This window comes from Salvelinus namaycush, chromosome 18, assembly GCF_016432855.1.
Source record: "Salvelinus namaycush isolate Seneca chromosome 18, SaNama_1.0, whole genome shotgun sequence".
Lineage (NCBI taxonomy): Eukaryota > Metazoa > Chordata > Actinopteri > Salmoniformes > Salmonidae > Salvelinus > Salvelinus namaycush.
This window is the reverse complement of record NC_052324.1, coordinates 21,717,258-21,735,891: the sequence shown is the minus strand read 5'-3', so window position 1 is coordinate 21,735,891 and position 18,634 is coordinate 21,717,258. Positions and strand designations below refer to the sequence as shown.

Genomic DNA, 18,634 nt, shown 5'->3' with positions numbered 1-18,634 from the left:
CTGTGTTTTAAAAATATCCACTCCAAATCATTCATTATTTTTGCAACAAGGCCATTAACTAATACTGCAAGACAAATATTCTTACTTTTTGGCCAAAATGAAAAACTACCGGTTTGGGTTAAATCTAATACAACACAACACATATTGAAACCCTTTGTGTTTTCATGTATTATGGTGGCAGCATAATTTCTCTTCTAAAATAGGTTTTGAAAGAGATATTTTCAATTGTGGGATAATAATAATCAAAGCAGATAATGTCCATGGACATTTTTCTCTTTTGTAGGGTATGGGGGGCCCCTCAAAGGCATTTTGAAACGGGCCCCAAAATCTCTAACCCCAACCCTAATCTCCATGTCAACACCCTGGCTCAACCTTAACCATAACCATAACCCTAAACCCTAAACCCTAACCCGTAATTCCTACTTTAGGCAACATGTTGGAAATTATGTTGGGTTAATACTTAATCTGACCACTATGTGGCAGTGTTACACTGTTATTGAAGAGCTAGGCTACACCTTCTAAATTCAAGAGGCAGATCACAGGCCACAAGTTTAACACGACCAGTTGTGTGACTTGAGCCACATTGAAACCAATGCCATAACCCACTAAATATCAATCTCTTATACACCTTTCTTCTTAATTTATGGTTGGTGTGACTCAGCTGATGGTAAGGTGACATGATGCTGGAAGCCTGGAACAGTTGGTTTTCTTTCATGAGGGAGATAATGTGGAGGGAGGGGAACAGAGAGGGTTGTTGATCTCACAGCACAGCCAGGCTGTTAAATATTTATCTTGGATGGCAGAGCAGAGCTGGGTTGCAGTCAGGACAGAGAGAGATAGAGAGAGCCAGAGAGAGGAGGAATCCACTAGTCTACCATGGGCCTGAAGAATATCTGAGGACTGAGTCAGACGCTGGGAAAGACAGAGGGGCCAGCCAGCCTCTCTACCACAGGTTGTCAGGAATAACAACAAAACTAAGGAACTCTGTGAACCGAAACAGGAGGAATAACTTTGTACCTGTACTGTAAGTACACTTTCTGGACCAGATTATCTCTACTTCTGCACAGGTTGTTTATGTTGAGAAACAGGTTGTTTATACTGCTGTCATAACAGCTGTCATTACAACAGATTAAAGGTCATTTCTCCAACCACTACCACATTCCATGAGTTTCTTGTTCTTCAGCATGTTTGATATTCTAAAGTAGAAAGCAGTTACCAATGTGTCCACTTTACACTGCTGTCCTGCTACATACTACAGTACTTTCCTCTGCAACACACTAATTCCCAAACTGGGTGGGCAAGAGAGGCCTGCCTTTGCAGCATGGGGATGGCTGCTTTTGGAGGAGACCATGGAAACACTGATTCCTCTCCTCCAGCTTTGGGCATGTGTATACAATGTAAATGTGTGACTAAGTGTGTTAGTGTGAGCCCAGGTCTATATTTTGAATTTGTGTATTCGTGCAGAGATAGCAACCCTAGCCGTGTATGCATTGCTTTGTGTCAACTTATATTATGACTCAAGGTTTAGTTTAGCAAATCTACATCTTGTTCTCTCACACCAACATTTTTTCAGAGCATTTCTTATTATTCTGTACGTAAATCCGAGACACTCCATTTAGTATGATATGTTACGTTTCGTACGGTATGTATTCATTTGTGGATGTTCATCACCCATTTCGTATGATATGTTAAAAATGACAATTCGTATTGTATGCTACAAATTCACAAAACGTATGATATTTTACAAATTCTAGCTAGGTGGCTAACGTTAGCTAGGCTAGGGGTTAGGGTTAGGGTTAGGGTTAGGGTTAGGGTTAGGGTTAGGGTTGAGGTTAAGTTAGGAGTTAGGGCAAGGGTTAGCTAAAAAGGTTAAGGTTAAGGTTAGGGGAAGGGTTAGCTAAAAGGGTTAAGGTAAGGGTTAGGATTAGGGTTAGGGGAAGAGTTGGCTAACATGTTAAGTAGTTGCAAAGTAGCTAAAAAGTAGTAAGTATTTGAAAAGTTGCTGATTAGCAAAAATGCTAAAGTAGTCCATGACGAGATTCAAACTCTCAACATTTGGGTTGCTAGACGCTCGCGCTATACTCCCACCCATCCACCCCAACCAAGTAACCTTCTGTCTTTTGTAACCACACCAAACGTAACATATCATACTAATGCAAGTCAGATTTACATTTACTATGTAACGTCTAGTCTATGAGACCAGGCTGCTCACACAGGCCTTAGACTGTGAATGGAGCACCATGCTATTACTGGATCTATCTCAAACAAAAGTATGTTTATTTAGATGGCTATGGAAATGGCCTCCTCGGTTCCTGCTCATGAAACACAAAAGGTCGGTGCCACTGAGGCTGTGCCTGCATGGGAATTTCTATTATTTCCAGCTGCAGATGGAAACTATTACAAAGTCGCTGTATAGTGGAGTGGGGGGGGGGGGGGGGGTGCATGCTCAAACATACACCCACACACACATACATACACACATACAGTCACTCACTGACACACACAAAAACATTCAAACTCAAGCTCGCAGAGAGTGAGAAAGAGCAGCAGTGGTTCTCTCCCTCCCTCCTTCTTTTTCTTTCTCAAGAACCAAGAACACCTCTCTACTCAGCCTGCACTGCTCTGTAAGTACAACTCTCTCTCTGTCTGTCTCTGCTGCTCCACACCAAGACTAAAAAACAGTTCATATTGTGAGACTCCCGCTCTCTCTCTTTTGCTCTATCACTTAGAGCACTAAAGAGATCAGGAGCGTAATGACAGGATTATACACTTGAATTGTGGGAACTGGAACTCTGTTTATCTTTAGTTCTCCATGTGTGTCAATTACTTTTTGTCTGAATATTGTTAAACAGTAACAGCCGAGTAGTTCTGGTAGAGTTCTAACGTTGTGTTAGGGAGGAGCTATCTTTCACTGTCTATGGTTGAGCAGATAGGAATCAGAACTCCACGGAAAAACAGGTTTCTGCTGTTTCAGTGGCTGTTGTTTTGGGCTAAGAGCTATGCTGAAGGAAACCACTTCAGTACTGCACTTCTGGTTATGCTGTGCATGTTCATGTACACATACTGTATACATTCATTTGTTCATTCGTTCATTCAACATGCCAGTGTTTTATCATGATCATTTTGTTACCATACCGTATGTGAAGGGCTTACTAGTAATTTAACTATCATTTCCACTTCTGTGGTTTTGGTGCTTGTTCTCTGTTTAGCTTGTTAAAAAAAAAATGTACCCCCTTTTTTCTCCACAATTTCGATTTTGTCTCATCACGGCAACTCTCCAACTGGCTCGGGAGAGGCGAAGGTCGAGTCATGAGTCCTCCGAAACATGACCCGCCAAACCGCGCTTCTTAACACCCACCCGCTTAACTTGGAAGCCAGCCGCACCAATGTGTCGGAGGAAACACTGTTCAACTGACAACCGATGTCAGCCTGCAGGCGCCCGGCCCACCACAAGTAGTCGCTAGAGCACGATGAGCCAAGTAAAGCCCCCCCAGCCAAACCCTCCCTTAACCCGGACAACGCTGGGCCAATTGTGCGCCGTCCTATGGGACTCCCGGTCACGGCTGGTTGTGACACAGCCTGGGATCAAACCTGGGTCTGTAATGATGCATTAAGAACTGTGATGCAGTGCCTTAGACCGCTGTGCCACTCAGGAGGCCCTAGCTGGGTTGTTTTTATCCTAGTAGTAGATAACCTTGAGAGCTCCAAATGGATAATGATTATTCAGATTCTTCTTTGGGCAAACCACCACAAGCATATGTTCTTTTGTTCATTCCTCTACTCTGATACTCCGGGTGCATAAGTGCTGTGCATCTTAGTGCTGATAGAGAGAACGAAATAGAGGTTTCTTATCATAGATTAACTCCCAGAAGAGCATTCCCCTAAGGAGAGTCTAAGCAGAGGTATGCATGGGAATGGTTGGCTTCACCATCAGTCACCATTATGGCTGATAGGGTTGGGAGATGGACCAACCGCTGTCACCAAAGGTTTGTGTACAAGCAAAACAAACCAACAACCCCCATGATGCTGTTGTGTCCTTCTGAAAGGCATTATAAGAACACTGTCACATTGTACACTGATATTCTCTTTCCATGACATAGACTGACCTGGTGAATCCAGATTAAAGCTATGATCTCTTATTGATGTCACCTGTTAAATCCACTTCAATCAGTATAGATGAAGTGGATAAGATGAGTCAAAGAAGGCTTTTAAGCCTTGAGACAATTAAGACATGGATTGTGTATGTGTGCCATTCAGAGGGTGAATGGGCAAGACAAAATATTTAAGTGCCTTTGAACGGAGTATGACTGTGTCAAGAACTGCAACGCTGCTGGGTTTTCACCTTCAAGTTTCCCGTGTGTATCAAGAATGGACCACCACCCAAACAACATCCAGCCAACTTGTATAGGAGACAGTGATGATCATTTAGGTTGTATGGGAGACAGTGATGATCATTTTGCTATATGGGAGACAGTGGTGATCATTTAGGCTGTATGGGAGACAGTGGTGATCATTTTGCTATATGGGAGACAGTGGTGATCATTTAGGCTGTATGGGAGACAGTGGTGATCATTTAGGCTGTATGGGAGACAGTGGTGATCATTTAGGTTGTATGGGAGACAGTGATGATCATTTTGCTATATGGGAGACAGTGGTGATCATTTTGCTATATGGGAGACATTGGTGATCATTTAGGCTGTATGGGAGACAGTGGTGATAATTTAGGCTATATGGGAGACAGTGATGATCATTTTGCTATATGGGAGACAGTGGTGATCATTTAGGCTGTATGGGAGACAGTGGTGATCATTTAGGCTGTATGGGAGACAGTGGTGATCATTTTGCTATATGGGAGACAGTGGTGATCATTTAGGCTGTATGGGAGACAGTGGTGATCATTTAGGCTGTATGGGAGACAGTGGTGATCATTTAGGCTGTATGGGAGACAGTGATGATCATTTAGGCTATATGGGAGACAGTGGTGATAATTTAGGCTGTATGGGAGACAGTGATGATCATTTTTGCTATATGGGAGACAGTGGTGATCATTTAGGCTGTATGGGAGACAGTGGTGATCATTTTGCTATATGGGAGACAGTGGTGATCATTTTGCTATATGGGAGACAGTGGTGATCATTTAGGTTGTATGGGAGACAGTGGTGATCATTTAGGCTGTATGGGAGACAGTGGTGATCATTTTTGCTATATGGGAGACAGTGGTGATCATTTAGGCTGTATGGGAGACAGTGGTGATCATTTAGGCTGTATGGGAGACAGTGATGATCATTTAGGCAAAGGTTAAACGTCTTTACAAACGTCTTTACAAACGTTAAATGTCTTTCAGTGTTCAGCAATACTTAGTAATAGGATTATACTACTAGGTATTAAATCTTAAAGGCTTGATGGAAACCAAATAGTTCCTTTTATGGGAAGTTTTGATTGTTTAATTCCAAATGCATGATTCATTTTGCTATATATTCAGATACTGAAGTCTAGTGCTATACTAGGAAATGTTTTTCCTAAGCAGTAGTAAAAGTATGCAGCCTATAGCCATCATCAAGTGAGGTAGTTCACTGGTATGTGACAGAGATTTATGTCATGATGTATTTACTCACTTGGCTTGGCATTTGGGATTTTAATGACCCACACGATTGTTTGATAGAAACATCCTGGAACATCCAGGAAAATACCACTGAGTTTGGACAGGGTTTGATAGAAACATACTGGAACATAGTGACATACCACTGAGACAGGACAGGATTGAATGTGTTTTGCTGCAGTTGAAAGTTGCTAGGTGGGATTTACCAGTCTGGTACAGAGCTTGAGAGTTGCTAGGATTGTTATTAGGATCCCATCACTGTTACAAAAACCATGCTATGAACTCAGTGGGATAGTGAAACAAGCTACAGTTCCCATCTCTCCAAATATAGTATTTGTCATTGGAGGGAGGTACAGGCCAGATGGCAGTGAGAGAGAAAGATATGTATGTGTATAGGGGAGAGAGAAGGAGAGAAGAGTTATGGGGGGTGTTTGTGAGAGAGGTGCTGGGTCCTCGGCCAAAGCAGCGATCACCTCTTGCACCTCATTGAGCCACAGAGTGACAGGGTGCAGGATTGGGTCACAGCGGGGGACTGTGCCTGCCTGACTTCCCTAACTGGGACCTATAGCCTACTCCACTACAGGCCAAACTATCCAGAACCATTTCTTCTCCTAGGGCTGAAAAACTCTGCTTTCCTTTAGCAAAAACAACCTCCATAGAAGGGGTGCAGACTCAGTAAGTGGATACTGCCTGGTATTTGCCTGAGATTCACTGTCCCAAGCCAAACCGCTGAGTTATTAAAAAAGAGTTGACTTTTTCAATTCCAACCTGGAACTGGCCAAGGAGAGGGGTTTACACGCACGCACGCACGCATATGCACACACACACACACACACACACACACACACACACACACACACACACACACACACACACACACACACACACACACACACACACACGCACACGCACACGCACACGCACACGCACACGCACACAGCTTATCAAATCATTTCTAGTTTATAGCTGGTCTGTCTGGAAAGTGCAATAAAGGTGAGTGGACTTCCACCTGCAACGTGGAATGTGTAAAGGTTAACTCAGTACCTGAGAAACATGTGACAGACACATTTATGTCAGCATACAAAACTTCAGGGTTTAATCCAGTTTCTCTCCATTGGCAAACACTGCAGACAAACTGGAGAACCCAGTTCTAATTTTCCATGTATGGTAGAGAGAACAACTAAGGAATATGAGAGTGTGCTTCTCTCTTCACTTTAACACAATATAGTGCCATGTACTGTAATATCTCATGCACTTGATGTATGGCCTGTGTGCCCCAAGGGATAAATATTATGAAAGGCAAATTAGATATTTGAAAACAGAATCTCTGGATTGCTATCAGTGGCTGAAGCATATTAAAATGTATTCACCTACCCTCACATATAGTTCCTCTTTAGTCATCGTACTAACGTGCTGTAGTTGGATATCAGTGATGTGTGGAAGGGCAGGGGATATGAGAGAGACCAGCTCTGTCTATCTGTCTAGGGTCTAGTGGTGGCTCCAGTGTCAGTAGGATACATGGGGTGGACCCCCCAAAAGACTAATGATGCCAGAGGATCATCAGAGAACCCTCCTGGACTGAGAGAGCTCCTTCTCTCCCCTCCCCTCCTCTCTACTCCCATCCCTTTGACTGGACAGAGACCTGGCCTGTTTGTGCCCCCAGAACAGACACAAACAAACAGCAGCACAAAAGAGAGGGAGTCATGGGAGAGAAATCGACAGAGAGAGGGGTGTGTGATAGTGTGGGGTGTTGGGGAGGTGGAGGTGATGAACTATTTGCATTCCCCTTTGGTTAACCCTGCGCTGTGAAATATCACCTTATCACAACAATGGGCCCTCTTCATTGAAGGAGCCCCACACTGACAAGCCAAGAGGAGGGTGCCTATTGAACACGGCCCAGGGGTTGCCATGGCTATGCCTGTCAACCGGGAAGTCCTTCACAGGCGGAGCAAGTCCAGAGAGAGAGAGAGAGACAGGGAGGGAGGGAGGGCGGGCGGGCGGGCGAGCGGGAAAGAGAGAGTGCGAGTAGAGAGTGACTGCCCACAACATATTGGGCTTACATGCACCACGGAGCAGACAGGACTTTGAGAGGTGTATTGTTCCCTGGGATTCTGCATCAGAGGTGAGTAGCCTACATTTATCCTATGATGAGGCAGTACTGTAGGATGACATAGCATTAGATACACTTGTCCGATATAGCCAGACAGATATTTTGCACTAACTATGTAACTATGTAATCACGTGGTTGTGCTAGGCTGTGCTTTGCTCTGTTTTTATTGAAGAATTGATTAACCTGCCCGTCGGCCTGTCTGCTCCTTGCTTACTTGCTTCACAGGATTAGTGAGGCAGACTTTCCCAGGAATTTGTCAGTGTTTTTTTTTAGAGACTCAGTAAACTGAGAGGATGGCCATACAGCGAGACCCAGTACAATATAAATATACTTACGTTAAGGCTGTCTCATTCTGACAAAATAGGCTGTTTTATTCTGCTACCCTCCGTGATGACGTCAATGCTGTGATTTAGGAACTGTCCTAGAGTAGCAGTCTGAGTTGTGGCATGTGGATGATTGAGTGGAGGAGAGGAGAGGGCAGCTCTGAGGCACCCCCTGTCACATTACAGAAACACAGAGGGTGGGCATGAGAGGAGGGGGCTGTGTTATTATGGTCGTTACTCACTGCTCTGCCCACGGGTTTGGAAATACTATAATACTATATACTGTAATCATGGGGGCTTTCTTATTAACTCTGTATAGAGGTGTGATTCCCATGATGTGACACGTGGAAATAAACATCCCTGTCAGGGACACTACCCTGGGACACTGCCCCTAACACAGGGCCCACTGGCTCCAGACTTGTTCACCCTTTACCTTGGGGGTTATTGTGGATGTCAGGAGGATTTCTCCACCCTGCACTGATCCTCTTTGAGCTCTTCTGAGATCTCTCTTGCTCCATCACCACAGCCTATACTCACTCTGAAAAAAATTATTACAAATTAATTACAAAAATAATTACATAATTACAAAAATAAACGAGTGTAAAGGCTGAACTACCTTGCATAGCACTGCATGAGCCCTAATGTGAGTACAGTAACCTCTGTGAAAACTCCAAACACTCTCTGGTTCAGCCGTCATATTATTAGCGGCCCCCTCAAAGTGAGGCTATGGTATGTCTGATAAAGAGCATCTAATCCAGCAGGGAACATGTAGTATCTCCATTGACAAGTAACACTGAAGCCATGTTTCCCCCAAGCAGCAGGCTGAGGGGAGGGATCACCATACAAGGAGGCTGAATAGTTTCCTTCTGATAAATGTGTGTATCGCTCAATAAACGCATGTCATAAACAGGCCGGGTCCAGGTCCTTGTATGGTCTACGGCTGTGTGTTCACATGGGCCAAGTTGCAGTCTGGAGACAAGGCAGGAGTGTGTGATTAACCTTGTAGGATACTTTAGAGAACATCTTTATAATAACAACCTGATGATGAGTCACCCTTCAGGTCTTTGAAAAGGATTTGCGATGATCTTACATCCTGTTCAAGCAAAAAGATATTGACAGTCTTTTCAGGTTTATTCATACGAAACTTATCCCCTGGAATTTACTACATTGTGTGAGATTATTTGATAAGGCATTACCTGACTCCTACTCATCCGGAGAGTAGTTGTGCGAGACCAGACATGGCCCACTGGGCACAGACGTCAGTTTTGATTTACATTTGATTGAGTTTTCAACTAACTGGAATTCATTGTGAAATCAACATCATTGGATTTAGGTTAAAAGTTGGGTGAAAAAATACAAAATGCCCTTACGATGATGACTTGTTGAAAACAATCAGTTTTCCACATTGATTCAATGTCATCACATAGAGTTTTGGGGTTGAAATGACATGGAAACATAGTTGATTCAATCAGTTTTTGCCCAAACGTATTTTTTATATATATATATTTCCATTAAAGGATACATGCAGATGAAGGGATGTTTATGCTGTCTGATATTAAAGAAAGCCAAGATGTTTTCAGGACCTGTGTTGCACTACACTACAGGAACACACAAACAAACAAAATTACCACCTTAAGCAGACATGTCTGTGTTTTGGTCTGTCCTTATTAGTCTAACTCTGAGCAGGAATTAGATCCGTTCTCATGGCTGGGAACAACATTATGGAGTCAATGATTAACATGCTCCTTCTGCTAAACACAGCCCCACACACAGAGGCCAATGGAGGTGGTCAGTCATAGACATACAATGAATAGAGAGGATGTCACTAGTTTGATTAGTTGTGTGCACTTTTTTATGTGTCAAATCGAGTTATCCATAAACTGACTTTGCACACCAATTTCACTATACTCAAGCTATGATACTAGTGATGGGGGAAAAATCGATACAGTTACATATTGCGATGTTATAAAAATGTTTTGCTAGATAGTGTTAAATCGGGCTAGTTAGATGTACCTACACCAAACTCCTGTATTTTCTTATAGCTTGTTCTCTATCTTCTTTTAAAAAGTGAGCCAACATGTTTTCAGCACTTTTATTTCCATGACTGATCAAAACTCATTTTATCATGCTCTCTCTTTTCTCTCATACTCTCTCTTTTCTCTCATACTCTCTCTCTTCTCTCATACTCTCTCTTTTCTCTCATACTCTCTCTTTTCTCTCATACTCTCTCTTTTCTCTCATACTCTCTCTTTTCTCTCATACTCTCTCTTTTCTCTCATACTCTCTCTTTTCTCTCATGCACTCTCTTCGGAACATCAAATTGCAGTATCGAATCGCAATACATATAGAATCGTGAGAATTGCACTACATATCGTATCAGTAGCTAAGTATCGTGATAATATTGTATTGTGAGGTCCCTGGCAATTCCCAGCCCTATATGATACTACCATGAACTGCACTTTTTGGTTTATGTCAAATAACATGAAAAATGTCTAAATTGTGTGAATCAATGCATCAATTCAATTGTTGAGTTTCGTCCATTCTCTTTCAAGCTGAAAAATGCTTCCATGATGTTTGGCATGAAGACAAGTTTTTCTGTTGTTATTCCAACTGACTGTAGACTCTCCCTCTCGCCTGCTGGGGCCCTGGCAGGCTGCCTGTTGTGGTGATACAGTTGGTAGCAGAAGTTCAGGGGTCGCCACCGCGACAACCAGAACAACAACTCATGAGGTGTATTTTATCGCTGTCCTGACAACCATACTCCCTGGGAGAACAATGCAATGGATGAGGAGTTGGTGGACGTGATGTGGAAGAGGTCAGAGCTGGGCCGAGTCACAGGAAAACTCCAACTGAGCACAGATGTCATTTCAACGTCTAGTTTTGATTTACATTTGGTTGAGTTGTCAACTAACATGAATTTAATGTGAAATCAACAATACATTTCACCATGGATGTAGGTTCAATTTTGGGTGAAAAAAAGATAACATTGCCTTTTTATTTAACTAGGCAAGTCAGTTAAGAATAAATTCTTATTTACGATGACGCCCTACTTGTAAAGCCCCCGCAGCCAAACCCTCACCTAACTCAGACAACTGTGCACCGCCCTATGGGACTCCCGATCACGGCCAGTTATGATACAGCCTGGAATCGAACCCGGGTCTGTAGTGACGCCTCTAGCACTGCGATGCAGTGCCTTAGACCACTGCACCACTCAGGAGCTTGCACCACCTTTACGCTGATGACTTTTTCCAAATCCAATCAGTTTTTCACATTGATTCAATGTCATCATATTGAATGTTTTTGTTGAAATTATGTGGAAACAAAGTTGATTCAACCAGTTTTTGCCCAGTGGCCTCCTACAGCAGAGAAGAGGAGGAGAGGATCAGAGGAGAAATCTGGGTGACAGAGAAACAGAGTGCCAACTTATTTTTCATGAGATCATCCTATTGCAACACTTGACCATAAAAAAAATACTGGTGCTTAGAGAAATCCTGTTGTGAAACACCTTCTAGTAATAAAAGTTATTTATGGGATTGAAGATTAAAGCAAATATATGAAAAATGTCCCTGTACGTTATCGGCTATGATGAAAGCTAATATAGTCCAGTGATGTACTGTGAAGTCGTTGGCTGTGTAGGCACTATCAGGTTTTTCCAAACTCGGTCCTCGGGACCCCAAGGGGTGCACGTTTTGGTTTTTGCCCTAGCACTACACAGCTGATTCAAATAATCAACTAATCATCAAGCTTTGATCATTTGAATCAGCCGTGTAGTACTAGGGCAAAAATCAAAATATGCACCCCTTGGGGTCCCGAGGACAGAGTTTGGGAAACGCTGCACTAGCTATTATCGAAGACAGATTTACTCACAGATAAACCTTGATGAACCATACGACAGACCGCTCCAACAACCAGAGTGACATAGGCTATTAACTGAGATTGACAAACAATTTTCACCAAATGTAAATACCAATGTAGCAAAGATACTGTACACAAGCGATAGCCTACGATGGCATCATATTTTGTATCATCCGACGAAATGAAACACTGCTTAACTCAGCTCAGCCATAGACCGATGTAGCATCCACAGTTACAACCAAACAACTAATAGGTGTCACTAAAATAGCAATATATGGACACATTTAATCAGAATAATTTACAACACAAACTCCATTGCCTTTCACAATAGATTTACAATTCTTCCAAGCACTGCGAACAGACACACGCACACACACACACAAACACACACACACACACAAATAATAATAATAATATTATGTGAAATATTATTACACACACACATATATAATACGATTCTAATGAAATGTCCAACAATCAAAATGACTGAAAAACGCAATTCAAAACATCAAAAAAGTGTCTCATCAAAACAAAATTTGAGCTTGATTAATCAAATGCATCAAAGGATGTTGTCAAATCAAAGCAAAATGTATTTGTCATGTGCGCCGAATACAACAAGTGTAGACCTTACCGTGAAATGCTTACTTAAAAGCCCTTAAACAACAATGCAGCTCTAAGAAAATAGAGTTAAGAAAATATTTACTAAATAAACTAAAGTATAAAATAAAAAATAAATAAAAAGTAACGCAATAAAATAACAATAATGAGGCTATATTCAGGGGGTACCGGTACCGAGGCAACATGCGTGGGTCAAGGTTAGTCGAGGTAATTTGTACATGGTGGTAGGGGTAAAGTGAGAATGTATAGAGAGTAAACAGCGAGTAACAGCAGTGTAAACAGGGAGTACAGTCGTGGGTGAACAGGGAGTACAGGAAAGGACTAAGCACACACCCCTGAGGGGCCCCCGTGTTGAGGATTAAGGTGGCAGATGTGACGTTGCCTACCCTTACCACCTGGGGGCGGCCCGTCAGGAAGTCCAGGATCCAGTTGCAGAGGGAGGTGTTTAGTCCCAGGGTCCTTAGCTTTGTGGGCACTAGTGAAGAGGCGACTCCGGGATGCTGGCCTTCTAGGCAGAGTTGCAAAGAAAAAGCCATATCTCAGACTGGCCAATAAAAATAAAAGATTAATATGGGCAAAAGAACACAGACACTGGACAGAGGAACTCTGCCTAGAAGGCCAGCATCCCGTAGTCGCCTCTTCAATGTTGACATTGAGACTGGTGTTTTGTGGGTACTATTTAATGAAGCTGCCAGTTGAGGACTTGTGAGGTGTCTGTTTCTCAAACTAGACACTCTAATGTACTTGTCCTCTTGCTCAGTTGTGCACCGGGGCCTCCCACTCCTCTGTCTATTCTGGTTAGAGCCAGTTTGCGCTGTTCTGTGAAGGGAGAAGTACACAGCATTGTACGAGATCTTCAGTTTCTTGGCAAATTCTCGCATGGAATAGCTTTCATTTCTCAGAACAAGAATAGACTGACGAGTTTCAGAAGAAAGTATTTTGTTTCTAGCCATTTAAGCCTGTAATCTAACCCACAAATGCTGATGCTCCAGTTACTTAACTAGTCTAAATAGGGCCAGTTGTATTGCTTCTTTAATCAGACAAACAGTTTTCAGCTGTGCTAACATAATTGCAAAAGGGTTTTCTAATGATCAATTAGACTTTTAAAATGATCAACTTGGATTAGCTAACACAACGTGCCATTGGAACACAGGAGTGATGGTTGCTGATAATGGGCCTCTGTACACATATGTAGATATTCCATAAAAAATCTGACGTTTCCAACAACAATAGTCATTTACAACATTAACAATGTCAACACTGTATTTCTGATCAATGTTATGTTCTTTTAATGGACAAAAATGTGCTTTTCTTTCAAAAACAAGGACATTTCTAAGTGACCCCAAATTTCCCAAGTTGGATTTCCAAGGGACACTTGGTATAATTTTGAGGGAGACCAACACCTGCACTTCATGACCTACATTAGAGGAAGGGACAGAAAATAATGCGATCGAGACAACGACATGCTGCTGATGGCCTCTGGATATGATACCTGGCTGCCAAAGGCATCAACCGGCTTTCTGCTGATGGCCTCTGGATATGATACCTGGCTGCCAAAGGCATCAACCGGCTTTCTGCTGATGGTCTATGGATATGATACCTGGCTGCCAAAGGCATCAACCGGCTTTCTGCTGATGGCCTCTGGATATGATACCTGGCTGCCAAAGGCATCAACCGGCTTTCTGCTGATGGCCTCTGGATATGATACCTGGCTGCCAAAGGCATCAACCGGCTTTCTGCTGATGGCCTCTGGATATGATACCTGGCTGCCAAAGGCATCAACCGGCTTTCTGCTGATGGCCTCTGGATATGATACCTGGCTGCCAAAGGCATCAACCGGCTTTCTGCTGATGGCCTCTGGATATGATACCTGGCTGCCAAAGGCATCAACCGGCTTTCTGCTGATGGCCTCTGGATATGATACCTGGCTGCCAAAGGCATCAACCGGCTTTCTGCTGATGGCCTCTGGATATGATACCTGGCTGCCAAAGGCATCAACCGGCTTTCTGCTGATGGCCTCTGGATATGATACCTGGCTGCCAAAGGCATCAACCGGCTTTCTGCTGATGGTCTATGGGGAGATTTTCAGAGGAATTGATGCAATCTTTTGTGTTCTGCAGAATAAAATAACGGACATGGGGTTCTGCTGTGCACATATCAGTGGCATAATGAAAGTTCTGGATTCCCAGAGACAAGAGTTTGACACTTTCTATTATTCGGTTTGAGGAAAGAAATGCACCACACTCGGCCTGACAGACACAGCAATCAGGAGCATAGATGAGAGGAGAGAAATGTTTTACAACATTTTGGACAATATCAGTGTTCAAATGAAAGCCAGATATGAACATTTTGTCATCCTTGGCCATCATGTCAATCGAGGCTGAGAGACTTTTCAAAAGCAAAAGTAAAACAGAAGACTTCTACAACGCTGTCACTGAGAGGTTCACCCTGAAGAACAGACAAAGGGACTTCAGTTACAAGTAAATGTAGGCCTAAATGAATTTTCCATTGCAATTTCAGGGTTAGGCTACTGTTGAGTAAACATGAGAAATGAAAGAATGGCGCAGGAGAGGATGGCTGCTGTTTAGAAAGAGGAGTGGGAGGCCCCGGTGCACAACTGAGCAAGAGGACAAGTACATTAGACTGTCTAGTTTGAGAAACAGATGCCTCACAAGTCCTCAACTGGCAACTTCGTTAAATAGTACCCGCAAAACGCCAGTCTCAACGTCAACAGTGAAGAGGCGACTCCGGGATGCTGGCCTTCGAGGCAGAGTTGCAAAGAAAAAGCCATATTAGACTGGCCAATAAAAGAAAAGATTAAGATGGGCAAAAGAACACAGACACTGGACAGAGGAACTCTGCCTAGAAGGTGCAGTATAGTGTCCATTCGTCAGACTGTTTTTGCTTGCTCGCTAGCTTTGTTCAGTTCAAGGGATGCAAGCGCCAAATTATGTACACACGCCCAAATGTTTAGTTAATATGCATGCACAAAATATAAAATCGTCTCAATGCAACGAAGGAAGCTAGGCAAAGCAGCAAGGCCTAGTCAAAAGTGACTGGAGTCAGGAACGACCACGCCCGTCAACAATTTGAATGGATTTGAATGGAAGGTATGCATACCGTGACACCTTTCCTATGGTTTTGTAGCATTCTTAGCATATTTTTTGATTTTGAGCCTAAAAACCACCAGAATCATTGGGAAAAAACATTGGATAACAAAAAAGAATGCTAAAAAAATATACCTTTTTTTTCTATTTGGCTTTTCATAACAGCTTTTTTATTTGATTATCACAGCATTAAATACCCTGCCTACCCTGATTGCACGTCACTGATATAGTCATACAGCAGCTTTGCTGTTAGTTATCGAGTCGGTTCCTTGATCTATGTAACAGTGCTTCTCCATTCTATTCAGTTACACGGTTGCTATTCTGGGCCGTGAGGGAAACGTCCCATAGATTTCCTGGGAATCAGCAGCAGGGAGTGGTGAAGTTCAGTGACCCCATGCTGACTAACACTTTTCTGTCTCACTGCATCATAGTGCACTGTTACTGTAACTAACACCACCTCCTACTTCCTCTCTCTGCAAAGTACAGTAGTCTGTTGTCTCAATCTAATTAGTCTACTGGTCTCTACTGATCTCTGTATCTGTATCTAACATCTGAGTTTGTGAACCATTATCTCATTAAATGGGAGACAACTGCTTATGTATTAAAGGTAAAGTCACGTTTATTGACTACCCCATTCGCTTGAAATGTGAGTCTATTGCAAAGCATCTTTTTATTTTTTATTTTTTTTATTTCACCTTTATTTAACCAGGTAGGCAAATTGAGAACACGTTCTCATTTACAATTGCGACCTGGCCAAGATAAAGCAAAGCAGTTCGACACATACAACAACACATAGTTACACATGGAGTAAAACAAACATACAGTCAATAATACAGTGAAAAATAAGTCTATATACAATGTGAGCAAGTGAGGTGAGATAAGGGAGGCGAAGGCAAACAAAATATATATATAAATAAATAAAAATATAAAAAAGGCCATGGTGGCGAAGTAAATACAATATAGCAAGTAAAAAACACTGGAATGGTTGGTTTGCAGTGGAAGAAAGTGCAAAGTAGAGATAGAAATAATGGGGTGCAAAGGAGCAAAATAAATAAATAAATACAGTAGGTAAAGAGGTAGTTGTTTGGGCTAAATTATAGATGGGCTATGTACAGGTGCAGTAATCTATGAGCTGCTCTGACAGCTGGTGCTTAAAGCTAGTGAGGGAGATAAGTGTCTCCAGTTTCAGAGATTTTTGTAGTTCGTTCCAGTCATTGGCAGCAGAGAACTGGAAGGAGAGGCGGCCAAAGGAAGAATTGGTTTTGGGGGTGACCAGAGAGATATACCTGCTGGAGCGCGTGCTACAGGTAGGTGCTGCTATGGTGACCAGCGAGCTGAGATAAGGGGGGACTTTACCTAGCAGGGTTTTGTAGATGACCTGGAGCCAGTGGGTTTGGCGACGAGTATGAAGCGAGGGCCAGCCAACGAGAGTGTACAGGTCGCAGTGGTGGGTAGTATATGGGGCTTTGGTGACAAAACGGATGGCACTGTGATAGACTGCATCCAATTTATTGAGTAGGGTTTTGGAGGCTATTTTGTAAATGACATCACCGAAGTCGAGGATTGGTAGGATGGTCAGTTTTACAAGGGTATGTTTGGCAGCATGAGTGAAGGATGTTTGTTGCGGAATAGGAAGCCAATTCTAGATTTAACTTTGGATTGGAGATGCTTGATGTGAGTCTGGAAGGAGAGTTTACAGTCTAACCAGACACCTAGGTATTTGTAGTTGTCCACATATTCTAAGTCAGAGCCGTCCAGAGTAGTGATGTTGGACAGGCGGGCAGGTGCAGGCAGCGATCGGTTGAAGAGCATGCATTTAGTTTTACTTGTATTTAAGAGCAATTGGAGGCCACGGAAGGAGAGTTGTATGGCATTGAAGCTCGCCTGGAGGGTTGTTAACACAGTGTCAAAAGAAGGCCCAGAAGTATACAGAATAGTGTCGTCTGCGTACAGGTGGATCAGAGACTCACCAGCAGCAAGAGCGACATCATTGATGTATACAGAGAAGAGAGTCGGTCCAAGAATTGAACCCTGTGGCACCCCCATAGAGACTGCCAGAGGTCCGGACAACAGACCCTCCGATTTGACACACTGAACTCGATCAGAGAAGTAGTTGGTGAACCAGGCGAGGCAATCATTAGAGAAATCAAGGCTGTCGAGTCTGCCGATGAGGATGTGGTGATTGACAGAGTCAAAAGCCTTGGCCAGGTCAATGAATACGGCTGCACAGTATTGTTTCCTATCGATGGCGGTTAAGATATCGTTTATGACCTTGAGCGTGGCTGAGGTGCACCCATGACCAGCTCTGAAACCAGATTGCATAGCGGAGAAGGTATGGTGGGATTCGAAATGGTCGGTAATCTGTTTGTTGACTTGGCTTTCGAAGACCTTAGAAAGGCAGGGTAGGATAGATATAGGTCTGTAGCTGTTTGGGTCAAGAGTGTCCCCCCCTTTGAAGAGGGGGATAACCGCAGCTGCTTTCCAATCTTTGGGAATCTCAGACGACACGAAAGAGAGGTTGAAAAGGCTAGTAATAGGGGTGGCAACAATTTCAGCAGATAGTTTTAGAAAGAAAGGGTCCAGATGATCTAGCCTGGCTGATTTGTAAGGGTCCAGATTTTGCAGCTCTTTCAGAACATCAGCTGACTGTATTTGGGAGAAAGAGAAATGGGGAAGGCGTGGGCGAGATCTGGCAAAGTTCAAAGGGACTAAATGAGTTCTATTGAGCAGAGATGTGTGAGGCCATGTGAGAGGGATTACCACACAGGCATCCTCCCTGTCTCCAATTGTCATATTTCTTCAATTATCTATCCTCTTTCCTTGTCCCAAAGCAGCCTGGTTGTTGTCCCATAAGGCCACAAGGCAGATGCTGGAAGACATGGTGAGGGCATTACACAAGGCACACTGCAGCTCTAGCAATCTGACATAAGATATTGCATGTGTGAGAAATGTCCAAAATGAATAGAGCATTCCAAATTATACCTGTGTGACTTAATCATGGTATCCAGAGTACAAGAAACAT

At 43.0% G+C, this 18,634-nt stretch overlaps 1 protein-coding gene across 5 annotated transcripts in view; it reads left to right on the top strand.

The window, feature by feature from the left end:
• The first annotated feature begins 830 nt into the window (after positions 1-830).
• Positions 831-18,634, top strand: part of LOC120063235 (vinexin-like) — a 41,040-nt gene continuing 23,236 nt past the window's right edge. For 4 of the 5 annotated variants that reach the window (XM_039013475.1, XM_039013474.1, XM_039013473.1 and 1 more), the window contains exon 1: positions 831-1,024. The gene's annotated coding sequence lies outside the window, so the exon portion shown is untranslated. Of the gene's footprint in view, positions 1,025-7,647; positions 7,722-18,634 lie in introns of those variants that run through there. The other variant, XM_039013472.1, reaches the window with a different exon arrangement.